The following is a 13,553-nucleotide window of genomic DNA, read 5'->3' as shown; positions in this document are numbered from 1 at the left end:
ATGGGAGGGCTTCTCTGAAGAGATTCCTGAGAAAAGAGAACCAGTCAAGAGAAGATAGAAAGGAAGTTCCAGGCAGGGGACAGAGCAAATCAAAGGCCCTGAGGTGGGACTACATGGTTAGAAAAGCATGGTGAAGACTAACCCCAAATCCCCACTTCCTGGCCCCCAGTTTTCCTCTGCTTGGAGATGCTTCTGTCTCAATGTTCCTAGCCATTATGTACTTCTTATGTACTATGAGGTTGTTGTTTTTTAAATCAAACATGGCATGACTCAGAAGATAAGCTTTAAAGTAAGATAGTCAAACCCCCCACTCTGCCATTTCCTTACTAGCTGTATGGCCTGAAACAAGTTACTCAACCTCTCTGACAGTTTCTCATTTGTAAAAAATGGGTTAAAAATACCTCTTTCGGGGGCACCTGGATGGCTCAGTGGTTGAGCCTTTGGCTCCGGTCATGATCCCCAGGTCCTGGGATCGAGTCCCACACCAGGCTCCTTGCAGGGAGCCTGCTTCTCCCTCTGCCTATGTCTCTGTGTCTCTCATGAATAAACTTTTAAAATCTTAAAAAAAAAAATCTTTCATGGGGGTGACCTGAAAAGTAAATGCAACTGTATATGGGAAGCCCTTGCCACATGGCAAGCACTCAATAAATAGCAGGTCTCCTCCAAGCAGGTCAGGGACCAGATCTGTCTTGCTTATCCTTGTATCCCTATTACAAAGAGAGCTCACAAAAGGAGTCACTGCTTCTGGGAAAGACCACAGCCAGGAAGGATGAAGAGGTAAATGTTTTAATTCAGAGCAATAGACAAACACACCAAACCAGGTAGGGCACGCACACACACAGACACAGGCACACCAACAGGGCCTATACGCAGTCTTTAAAAGAAAAGCCCCCAAAAAAATAAAAATAAATAAAAATAAAAATAAAATTAAAAAAAAAAAAAGAAAGAAAGAAAAGAAAAGCCCAGGTGAGACTTTGGCCATCTGACGTCACCTGTCTCTACTATGCAGGTAAACAGACACCGTACCCTGACTCGGTCTAATTCCAGACCTTGAAATATATACAAAGGTCAAAGATTCTAAATCTTGATGTGAAAAATTGGGACCTTTGTGAATGTTCCGAGAGCTGAAACCTCAATAAGGATAACAGTCAAACTTCCAACGTCTGTGCTACCTTCCTGATTCTCCTCAATGACTGTGATTTGAAGGGCTCATGAAGAGCAGCCCAATTTGCTTGCTTGGCAAAGTTGTCCGGGAGAAACTGACGATCGTGCAAGCCAAGGCAGGGAAAGGCACACCCCTTGTCTGGATCTTTCCAGTTTATTTCTAAAATGGGCTATTTCCAAGTTAAACTTATAGTCACCTGATGTAGGCATGAAAAACTTTCTATCAGGGGCACCTGAGTGGCTCAGTGGTTGAGCGTCTGCCTTGGGCTCAGGGCGTGATCCTGGGGTCCTGGGATTGAGTCCCACATTGGGCTCCCTGCAGGAAGCCTGCTTCTCCCTCTGCCTGTCTCTCTGCATCTCTCTCTGTGTCTCTCATGAAAAATTAGTAAAATCTTTATTTAAAAAAAACACTTTCTATCATATTTTAAACTCTGGAAATGTAACTGCCTCAGCTGCCCAGTAAGGGCCACAACAGAGAATTTTTCATTTGGATATGTAGTTTTATAACCTCTCTGCAGAGTCAGACAGGAAGATAGAACTGCCACGCATTAAGAAAGAAAAAAAAATGGTTTCACACTTAGGATGTTTTTTTCTCCAGTTTAGAAATTAAGAGTACCCCTATTTTCTTTTTTTTTTTTAAGAGTACCCCTATTTTCGAAGTAAACTTATGAAATCTAGCCAAGTGACTGAAGTATGAATAAGTCTTCCATGGATTGTGTTTTAAGCGACACGACAAAGAATTTATATGATAAAGTTCTTAAGCTTAGCATTCATTTGACAAGTAGTCCTTTCTACATGAATAGGAGATTGAGATCTCGGTTAGTCATCCTGGAAATGCCAGGCTTCTCAGCAGGTTTAGAGAAAGCTGGAGTCAAGGAGGTGAGGGTGCTCCTGGCGGGGGGCAAGCCTTTTACACTGTATGGGGTACAGTGTCCAGGGGGGACACTGCCGTGCAACCTCTCGGCCTGTGGCTTCTGCACTCCTGACCGGGCAGTGCCTGTCCGGAGGCTCTACCGAGCCCCCTCTGCCAGCAACCAGGCCTCCCCTTCCTCCCGCCTCCGTCCTTGGCAGCATGCGGGAGATTATCCGCCCCGACTGACCTTCCCTCCGCCAATATATTTTCCTTGGACAGATCTGCGTAGCCTTGGGAGATAAGAGTCAAGGTTTAAAAGAATCTCAAACGCTTGGCTCCACTTTCTATCCCAGCTAATGGCTTGAGGCGAAAGCACACGCGAGGTTAGGCAAACGCTCTTGCCCCTTTGCACTTTTCTTCGAGCAAGTTAACACCCAAATCAGGATTTTTCCACCCCAGCCACGACCCACCGTGCTGCCCCCGGAACACTTGGCCTTGCCAGTTGCCTCGGAGCCCACTCCACCGCCCAGACAAGTGTCTGCACCTGATCAAACTTTTAAAGTGGCGGCACCCGCTGCCCCGGAGGGGGGTAGGGGGGATGGGAGTGGAGGTAGGGGGGATGGGGATGGGGGTGGGGGGAGGGCTGAGATGGAGCCTCTTCCCGGCGCGTCCACCGTCCCTCCCTTCCCCTCCCCGACGCCGAGGGAGCAACACAACCAAACTATTCATTCTTTCTCAACAAAGGGAGAGCGAGGGAGGGGGATGTTGTCAACAGTTACTGGGCAAGCTCCTTCTCTTTCTTTGCAAACTTTCCAGGAGATTAGTGGAGAGGCTCGCCTCCTCCCAGCCCAGGGCTTCCAGCGGAGCCCCCAGGGCCCGCACCCCCGGCCCCCCGCAGAGGGCCCGGCCCCGGCCGGGATGGGGCCGGGATGCAGCCGGGGCGCGCGGGGGACACCAGCGCCCGGGAAGGTGCGGCTCGAGGGCCACGAGCAGAGATGCTCGCCGAACGCCGCCTCCGGGGAGTCCCGGCGGGTCCCCACTTGCGCCACTCGCGCCCCCAACGCCAGCTCTGCCGGGGGCAGGGGCAGAGAGTCCTAACTTTCTCCAGCAAACCTCCCCCCGAGCGGGTCTTGCCGGAGGAGGGCAAGGCCGGGGCGCCCCGCGCGGGATGCGGGGGCGCGGGATGCGGGGCGGGGGCGGGGGCGGGCACTCACCTCCCCGCGCGGCGCGGCGCGCCCGGGCTCCCGGCTGCAGGCGCTGCTCCCCGGGCCGCGGCCGCTCATGGTCGGGGCGCGGCTCCGCGGCTCCGCGGCTCCGGCAGGTCCCGCCCGCGCGGCTGCAGGCGCGGCTCTGCGCTCCGGCCCCCAGCTGGCGACTCGCGGCGTCGCGGCCCCACCCCGGCTGCCGGTTCGCGCCGCCTCGCCGACCCCCCCCCCCCCCACATTTACATGCCGCGACCTCGCCCGGCCCCCTCCGCCCGGGATTCGGAGCCCGGGGCTCCTCGCCGCTGCCCGGGACGCCGGCCTGGAAGTGCGGGGTGGCCGCTGCCCCCCGCCGCGCCCCTCTCGGGGCAGCCCTGCCCCGCCGCTCCCCCCTTCCCCGCGAGGCTTAATCCGCCTCACTGTCGGCGGACCACCTAGCTGGGCCGCAGTTTAAAGGGCTTCGGGGAGGGAGACAAAGCTCCAGGTAACCACAGATTCCCGAGCCGTGGAGCAGGCCAAGCCATCACACCCACCTGGACAAGTTGAAAGCCAAGTAGCGACTGGAATGGGCATTTCACTACTAGGTGGCTTAGGGGGTGGGAGAGGGGAGCCAACTGGAGAGGTCCTACAGGCTCAGCTAGCAAGGCCTGTTATAAAGCTACAGACATAGTAATTGGCAACGAGGATAGACAAACTGACCAAAAGAATGGAGAGGCCAGAAGCTGAACTACATTAAACGGTCACAGTTCGTGTCAAAGATGCCACCGTGATGCATAGAGAAAAGACTGTATGTCTTTTCGGTAAATGATGCTGGATCAAACCCTCAAACCCACAAACCCACATGCAGAAAAAGGAAGAATCTTGACCCCTACCTCAAACCATGTCAACAGAACAAATTCCAGATGGATTTTAAATCTAAATGTGAAAGATAAAAACAATAAAACTATCCAAAGTAAAAATTAAAAAAAATACATCTTCATGCCCTTGAGGTAGGCAAAGACTCCTTAAACGCATCAGGTGCTAACTATTAAAGGGAAAAACTGCTCATTGGACAACATTAAAAGTAAGAACTCCTGGTCCTCGGAAGACACCATTAGTGAAAAGTCAGGCCCCAAAGGAAGAAAAGATCATTGCAACACATGTGTCCAATAAGGAACTTGCATACAGACTCTATAAAGAATGCTTACAGACCAATAAGAAAAGGGCAGAATGTCTGACTGAAAATAAGTAGAATATTTATTTGAACAACATTTCTCAGAAGGGGATTAACCAGGCATTTCTTAAGACCAAACAATAAACATATGAAAAGTTTCTCAATTACTAATCATCCCAGAAATGAAAACTGAAGTGAATGTTTCACTTCACACCCACCAGAATGGCCAAAATTAGAGAACTTCCAACTACACTTTACAGATCGGTTGGACATTGTCTACCAAAGCTAAATTAACATGTAGCCTGTGACCCGGCCAATTCCATCCTTGGGTATCTTGTCTACTCCACAGAGATGTACGCACATATTCACCAAAGACGTGTTCAACAATCTTTATAGCATCTCTCTCTATAACAGCCCCCAAGAAACCACCTAAGTGTCCAACAGTGGGAGAGATATAAACTCCGGATAATACTATACAATAATAACAACTTCTATATTCAACAAGATGCAGGACTGTCACAAATATGATGTTGAGTGAAAGAACCTGAACAGAAATGGATACATACTATATACTTTCATTTTCGTGAATTCCAAAAACAGTCTAAACATATCTATGATTTTAAAGGTAAAGATAGTGTTATCTTGAGGATTGGGTAGTGAGGGAAAGGGAGCCCAGAGGGGGCTCCAGATGCTAGTAGTCTATTTCTTCATCCAGGTGCTGGTTATTATATAGATGTATCTATTTTATAAAAATTAACTGTCCTTCATTTTATAAAAACTAATTGGTTTGTTCACGGCTCTCCTTGTATGTTCTACTCCAATAAAAATGTTTTAGGGGCACCTGGGTGGCATAGTGATTGAGTGTCTGCCTTTGGCTCAGGTCTTGATCCCGGGGTCTTGGGCATCGAGCTCCCTGCAGGGAGCCTGCTTCTCCCTCTGCCTATGTCTCTGCATCTCTCTCTCCCTCATGAATAAATAAATAAATAAATTTTTAAAAAGTTCTAAAAATTGAGCCATGTTGGATATTGTTTTTGGGGGGGGGGGAGGGACAGAGGGAGGAGAGAGAATCTTGAGCAGGCTCCATGCTCAGCATGAGCACGGGCTGAATCTCATGACCCTGAGATCATGGCCCGGGCCTAAATCAAGAATAAGAAGCCTGACCGACTGAGCTACTCAGACACTTATGTTGGGTATATTTTATGTCATTTCCAGCCCTTTAAGAAAGAACTATTGGCAAGTCTGTAAGATTCTAAGTGCAGCATCCTTAAGAATGAGTTTCTACATTTTCCTCATAGGTGTTTTTGCGGGTTGGTTTTGATCTTCCCTGCCTTGTGACATACAGAGAGGCCTTGGGCAAGTCACTGTTCCTTTCAGTCCTCCATTTCCTCATGAGTGAGTGAATGAACGCATGTGAGGAGTCGAGGAAATAATAAAATAATAAATATGAAAGTGCCTGGCTTATAGCAGTTATCATTAACTATACTCTAATTCATGACACATTCTATGTCTTCACAACACCCCTGTGAGATAGGAAGCATCTTTTTTTTTTTTAAGATTTAATTTATTTATTCATGAGAGACATACAGAGAGAAAGAGAGAGAGGCAGAGACACAGGCAGAGGGAGAAGCAGGCTCCATGCAGGGGGCCTGACGTGGGACTCGATCCTGGGTCTCTAGGATCATGCCCTGGGTTGAATGAAGGCGGCACTAAACCACTGAGCCACCTGGGCTGCCCATCTTTAGCCCCATTTATATGGGAGAAAACAGATTCAGAAAGTTTAAGTAATTTCTACCATAAATTCATTCAACAAATATTTGTGCATGCCTAATGTGTGCCAAGATCCATAGCTAGTGAGCCTCAGAGTCAGAATTTGAATCAGGTGTTTTAACTTCAAGTTTAGTGGTCTTTCCATCACACAACTACCTTAATACTCGTATCTTCAGTGCCTAGCCATTGCAGGTGCTCAATTCATTAATGGATGGATTATACTATTCTTAATATACAGTTGACCCTTGAGCAACATGGGTTTGAACTGCACAGGTCCACTTTATATGAGGATATATAAATATATATACGTAGGAGTGTACTATATTTTCTCTTTCTCCAGATTTTCTCAATACTATTTTCTTTTCTCTGGCTTACTTTTTTTTTTTTTTTGTCCGCCAGCCCGCCGGCTTTCTCTGGCTTACTTTATTGTAACAATACAGTATATAATACATGTAACATACAAAATATGTGTTAACTGACTGTCTTTGTAAAGTAAGGCTTCCAGTCAACCATAGGTTATTAGTAGCTAAGTATTTGGAGAGTCAAAAATTATATGCACATTTTCAACAGCACTGGGGTCAGAATTGCATTGTTCAAGGATCAATCTTAATTTTCTGATTAGGTAATATTGAGAAATACATATAATGATATAGAGTGAAAATTCCTCCTCTCCGCTCTCTCATCTGCCCAGTCCCCCTCCCCTCATAGGAAAAACTGCTATTAATATCACATATGCCTAGCAGAGTTTCTCTAAGTGTGTGTATGTTATCCTCAACCCTTGCACAGAAAGTAACATACTATACCCACACTTTGCTTTTTTTTTTTTTTTCACTTAACAGTATATCTTGGAGATTTTCCCATAATGGTATTCTTTTGAAGAGATGTGCCATAATTTGCTCAATCCATGCCCTGTTCATGACATTTGTTTCCAATCCTTTCCTATTACAAAAAATACTGCAATGAATAATGTTGCATATACACCATTTTTTTTTATATACACCATTGATATGGGCAAATATATCTATAAGATAAATTTCCGGGGTGCCTGGGTGGCTCAGCGGTTTGGTGACTGCCTTTGGCCCAGGGCATGATCCTGGGGTCCCGGAATCGAGTCCCGCATCGGGGCTCCCTGTGTGGAGCCTGCTTCTCCTCTGTTTATGTCTCTGCCTCTCTCTCTCTCTTTCTCTCTTTCTCTGTGTGTGTGTCTCTCATGAATAAACAAATGAAATCTTTAAAAAAAAAAAAAAAAGTAAAATTTCCAGAGGTAAAATTGCTTAATCAAAGGGTATATGCTTTTGCAATTTTGCAATGCCAAATTGCCTTCCATTGGGACTGTACCAATTTATACCTCCCAGCAATATAAGAAAATGTCTATTTTCCTCATTTGCTGGGCAGAAGGCCTTATTATTAAACTTTTGAATTTTTGTCAACCTGACAAGTAAAATGTGAATTTTAGTGCAATTTTAATTTGCATTTCTTTTACAATAAGTGAGGCTGCTCATCTTTTCATGTTTAGTGGCCATTTATTTTTCCCTTTTAGAATTTGTGCTTCCACTTTTCTGTCCATCTGTAGATCTTTTTATGATCAATGTTCTAGGATCTCATTCCATGTTAGGAAGCTGAATTCTTTGTAGTATGAGCTGTAAATTTTTTTTCAATGACAATATTAAAGAAAAGAAGTGATATATACAAATCACTGTTATCTTAGGAAGCTCATTCTGGAAACCATGCAGAATGAACCAGAGGAGTGACAGCAGGATATTGATGAGAAGACTATGGCAATTGTCACATGACAAGGCCCTTGACCAGGCTGGTGACAGGGGGAATGGAAGGACCAAAAAAACCAAAGCTACTACCAAGAAATAATTGTCAAGAATTAATAATTACCAATGATGACAATGACAATAACAGTAGCTACAATTGGGTTAGGAGTAACAAGCCAAGTACTATGCTAAGTGCTTTACAAGCCTTAAGCCACAAGCTGGTACTATTATTGCCTCATTTCACCAATATGAAAAGTGTATTTTAGTAGCTAAGTAACTTACCCAAATTCACACTGGATGTAGGTAGCAGAACCAAGGCTAACTCCAGGTCTATCTGACCCCAGGTGCCTAGCAGGTGAAGGAAAATGATCAAAGGTCTGCAATCCAGGAGCCTGAGTAATGCCTGACTTGATGACAGATGTAGAAGAGGCTAGAGAGCAACATGACCACTTTCAGGTTCACTGAGCGTTTTTCAAAACGTTTCATGTACATGATCACTCTTCCCTTAAAGTCTGTGAGTCAAAGAGGGTAGTAGTATACCTATTTTACTGATAGGAAGACTGAGGCACCCTGACATTAAATCACCAACCGCAGTTAAGATGTTCTAAATGCAGAACAGGTCTTCCATCAATATGTGCCTTGTAGCCTCCTCTCCTTCTTGGCATTGGTCACAGTTCATAGTTACATATTTATTTTTTAATGATTTATTTTTGTTATTTCTGTTTAATGTCTGCTGCTTTCTAGACTCTAAGATCCATGTCTGGCTTTACTTTTGTTTTGTCCCCAGTTTGGGACATGGAGCATCACCGGTAATCAGTACATATTTATTGAATGAATGAATGAACTCCAGACCCCTAGACCCTTTGTCCTTTCATCTTTGAACTAATGGTAAAGTTTCCTTATAAGCAAAATAAATGTAATGCCATGGACATGGGCTGTGCCATAAATAATTTAGGATTCAAATTTCTTCAAGGGTACACCCAGCTTCCACATTAATGTTTAAACAATAAAACCCAGGGCCAAAGGGCCACATGAAGGGACAACACTACCAGTGATATGGAAGTGATGTCTTCTGGACAGTGCAAGAGGCTTTGTCGGGGAGCACTCAACCTAAAGTTGATCCCTTCCTGCCACAAAGTAGTTTGTTGAACTCTCTCCACTCCAGGACATCACTAGTTACAAGGCAGCTGGGGCAGGCATTGGACAAAATGTACTTTAAGAAAAAGAACTCCTAAAATTTCAGCTTTGCCCAGCCCTAAGTGGTAACAATAAGGAACAACAGATGTTTAAGCTATAACTGAAGGCCAAAGAGAAAATCTGAACTTGAACAACTGCAGACAGAGAGACAAAATCCCCTGAAGTTCTATATAATAAGCCACTGACACAAAGAGGTGGCATCTCTGACATGCACCAGAGCAACAAGCATTGCGGTATTTTCAGAAACCATACGGTCAAGGTTCCTGCTTCGTGAAGAGTTAGCCATGGACTTGGTGTCACGGAAATCCCCAGTCTACTGAGCAGGGAAGTCAACCCAGCTTCCAAAAGGTGTGATGGCTGCCAACTCAGTTATATTGGCTAGAGAAGTACTGGAGGAGGATTATGCCTGGAAAGACTCTCAAATACTTACTGAATGAGTGAGTGAGTGAAAAAGAGATGCAGTTATTGACAACAGAGGCTCATTTTCTATACAAGGGATACCTCAACCTGATGGTCTACATTTGAACTACCTGTTTCAGGACTTGCCTCATCACCAGACTTTGGACATTTGTTCCCAGATACTTTCTTTATTTGATGACCAGCTTTGCACGAATAAGCTTCTCAATGTATTTAACAATCAAAAGAGAATATACCAGAATATCTCTGGATAATTATGAAATTCCAGATGATTTGAATGTCCTCATTTACAAAGCTCTCCTTTTCAAGTTGTTCTTTTCCAGTAAACACGTATTATTTTTATTATTAAAAATGTCACTTAGAAGGGCACTTGGATGGCTGAGTTGCTCAAGCATCTGCCTTTGGCTCAGGTCATGATCCTGGGGTCTTGGGATCAAACCCTGCATCCGGCTCCCTGCTCAGTGAGGAGTCTACTTGTTCCTCTCTCTTGGCCCCTCCTCCCTGCTCATGCTATCTCATGCTCTCTCTCAAACAAATAAATAAAATCTTTTTTAAAATGTCACTAGAATTCATTAGGCCCTACATTATGGAAAGCATCACTAGCCCGGGGAGACAGGAAGCGGAGTATGTCATCAGATAGCAAAGCACAGACACAGAGTAAGAGAAGCACTGGCTCAGCAGAGGCCCCCTGTGCTATGGAACAGAGAAGGGAGAGTTGAAAGGACTATTGATGCTGGTGAAATAAAGGAGAAGGAGGAGTTTGGGAAAAGAAATGCTTCATATGGAAATGAAGAAAGAGGAAACACATGCATGTAAAACCCAGTACAATGGCCATTTGGCTGCCATCTTGAATTATGCTGGGAAGGGGCTCAGTTTAGATGCTGCAAGTTGCCCCAGCATGGGGGTGGGGGTGGGGGGGTGGAGCCCTGCCAGCATTGTCTAGTGCAGCAGAAGGAACCTAGAAAGTTGAAGGAATGAAGGGAACATGAAGCCTGCCAGTTCCCCTAAACGGGAGGAGTCAGACTGAAAGAAAAACCTGACTTGTTTAGATGGACTAATTCAATCTTTGATAACTGGCTTCTTATCTGGCTTCCCAGATAAATGGATTTCAGCCTAATAGAATGGTTTGTGGGATGTTGGTTAGGACTCACTCACCATCTTGAAAAAAAAAAAAAAAATCTTCCTAACAATGTTATCACTTCAAATTCCATGATTAGCTGCTCATTTCTTTGTGTTAGGGACCAACTTCTCTCTACAGTCTTCTGTTGGGTAAAACAATGTTAATCCTTAATGGATGACGTAATAGAACATTGGCTTCCAATGTGTCCTTTGCCCCCACAACTCTACCTCTAGGAACCTGTCCTGCAGAATACTCACCTGTACACACTAAGATATTCATGGCAGCACTGTTCACAGTTTAACAAGTGCTTATCTGCAGAAAGATGACTAAATTACAGCGCATCTCGTCTATGGCACACACTGTGCAACTGATAAGAATGATGTAATTCTATAGGAACTGATACAGAAAGGTATCTGAAATATCACTAACTGAAAAAAACAAATTGCTCCATAAATGTAGGAATAACAAGCTTATATATTTGTGTGGGATTATGTGTCTACATGTACAAAATGTGTAAAAGAATTTTTCTTTTTTAAGATTTATTTATTGAGCAGGGAGGGGCAGAGGGAAAGGGAGAGAAAGTCTTAAGCAGACTCTGCACTGAGCATGGAGCCAGAGGCAAGGCTCGATCTCAGGACCCTGAGATCACAACCTGAGCTGAATTGAAGAGCCGGACACTTAACTGATTGTGCCACTCAGGCGCCACTGAAAGAATTTTCTCACATAAAACTGAGAGGTGAAATTGACAGGTGAGCAGGGGGCGACTTTGCTTTTTCCTTTACGTTATTCTAAACTGTTCAAATTTTTTCCTTGAGCACTGACTGCTTCCATCATTAATGATAATTTACACACCACTTACTATGCGCCAGGTACCATTCTAAGAGCTTTATGTGTATTAACTCATTTAATTTCAGCAATAATCTTATGAGGCGGCACTATTATTATCCCTTTGTGTGGATAAGGACATGATCTCCAGATCACACAGCAATATGAAAAGGCACTGAGCTTTGAACCCGGGCCATCTGGCTCAGGCTTGTGCTCTGAATCACAAGATTATAGTATCATAGAAAAAAAAATTAAACAAACAAATTGCACTGCTTTTAGAGTCAGACATATCTGCAATTGAATCTCAATTTTTGCTGATCAGCTACATGATTCATAGCAAATGTCTTACTTCTATGTCAGTTTCCCCATCTGTAAAATGGGGATGATAGTCTCATAGCTCATGAGACTGCGAGAACCGCACGAAACCCAGCACTTAGTGAGCACTTGTTAAATATAGATTATGTCCTGTACTGAGATTAAATTACCAGTCCTTTAGTGAATATTAACTTAATTGGCTGTTTTCTTGATTGGCTGGCTGTCTGGAAGCATCTGGTGCTTCAGGGATAAGCAGAGAAGGGGGACTTGAGAATAAGGGGGAATTGGTTCAGATGCAGACGTGGGAAGTGCTAAATTAACCCTCCACCTTTTGCACGGTTTTGCCTGAAGCCAGGGCGGTTAAGAAAATAAAATTAATAATACTCACATGGGTTTTTAAATCATCCTGGGGTAAAATATCATCCTCCTCATTTGTTTGAAAGAGGGTAGTGAGGTTTAGGGGTTTGCCCAAGGGCAAATTAAATCACAGAACAAGGGAACCAAACCCATTAAACAACAGAGCTAGGACTGAAATGTAGATTTGCTCATTCCACATTCACTCCTTTTTCCTCACCCCTTCGTTGCTTGAGTCAGTGTCTGGGTGTCGTGGCTGAGAAACGATGACCACAGCCTCTCAGAGGGACACCACTGCAGCAACAATGACAGTATGATCTTGCCTCTGGGGGAAGTGATCTATCAGTGGGAACAATGGTCTCCTCCACACATCAGAGCTGTGGATTCCCTGACAAGGGGGACCGACCCCTCCCTCTGGGGTCCACACAGCCAGGGTTAGATTACACCATCCCTTTCTCTTAGCTGCTTATGGTACTTATCTTTACAGCAATCATCTTTCCACAAAACAGGACACACACGATCCTGGAGGACACCGGTGACCTCAGCAGGCAGGTAGCTGCTGGCAGGCGGTGGAGGAGCCTACAGAGTAGAGCCTTGCCCGTTGCTCCCAGCTTAGCAACCTCTTGGCTCCACCCCATATTTCCTCATTTTCCACTCCAGAATGTGCAGGGTCAGGAGGGAGCCAAGAAGGCGGTTCTGTTTGTGAGGCTCCAACCACACCACCAGTTTTTTGGGCTCCATCCCTGCCAGGTGGGGGGTTATTACCATTTCCTGGGGGGGGGGGGCTCTCAGCCTTTTTTCCAACAAGACATGAATATTGTATAACTCACTCCTAGGTGAGTGCCAGGGGTGTGCAATCCCGGGGCATGATCGCACAACTTTCTTTTTCACGCAAGACACCATTTGTTGGCCAAAACGTGGACTATTAAAGCTGGGATTTGTTACACTATTTTCTTTACTTTTGTGTATGCTTGAAAAATGCCCCGTTGGGGGTGTCCACTTTTGATGTCGACTCAGGTCATGATCTCAACATCCTGAGATCGAGTCCCATGCAGGCATCATGTTTAGCAGAGTCTGACTCTCTTCCTCGCCCTCTGCTTCTCCCCCCGCTCTGTCTCTCTCTCTCTCTCAAATAAATAAAATAAAATCTTAAAAAAGAAAAATGCCATGATGAACAGTTAAAATTTAAATTTAAAAAGCCCTTTGTTTTTTTTTTCTTTTGGTTTTTTTTGTTTGTTTGTTTTTTTAAAGATTTTATTTATTCATGAGAGACACAGAGAGAAAGAGAGGCAGAGACACAGGCAGAGGGAGAAGCAGGCTCCATGCAGGGAGCCTGATGTGAGACTCGATCCCGGAACACCGGGATTACACCTTGGGCCGAAGGCAGGTGCTAAACCGCTGAGCCACCCAGAGATCCCTAAAA

The 13,553-nt window shown here is 44.9% G+C and overlaps 1 protein-coding gene across 3 annotated transcripts in view; it reads right to left on the bottom strand.

Moving 5' to 3' along the window:
* The window catches only part of BCAR3 (BCAR3 adaptor protein, NSP family member), a 155,781-nt gene that overhangs the window by 110,616 nt on the left and 31,612 nt on the right, over positions 1-13,553 (bottom strand). The window contains exon 1 of one of the 3 annotated variants that reach the window (XM_025417593.3): positions 3,232-3,378. The exons of the other annotated variants lie outside the window; for them this stretch is intronic. The gene's annotated coding sequence lies outside the window, so the exon portion shown is untranslated. Of the gene's footprint in view, positions 1-3,231; positions 3,379-13,553 lie in introns of those variants that run through there. 3 annotated transcript variants of the gene reach the window in all.

This window comes from Canis lupus, chromosome 6 (genome assembly GCF_003254725.2).
Source record: "Canis lupus dingo isolate Sandy chromosome 6, ASM325472v2, whole genome shotgun sequence".
NCBI classification, from domain to species: Eukaryota; Metazoa; Chordata; class Mammalia; order Carnivora; family Canidae; genus Canis; species Canis lupus.
Note: the sequence above shows the minus strand (reverse complement) of the source record. Positions and strands in the feature narration are given on the sequence as shown.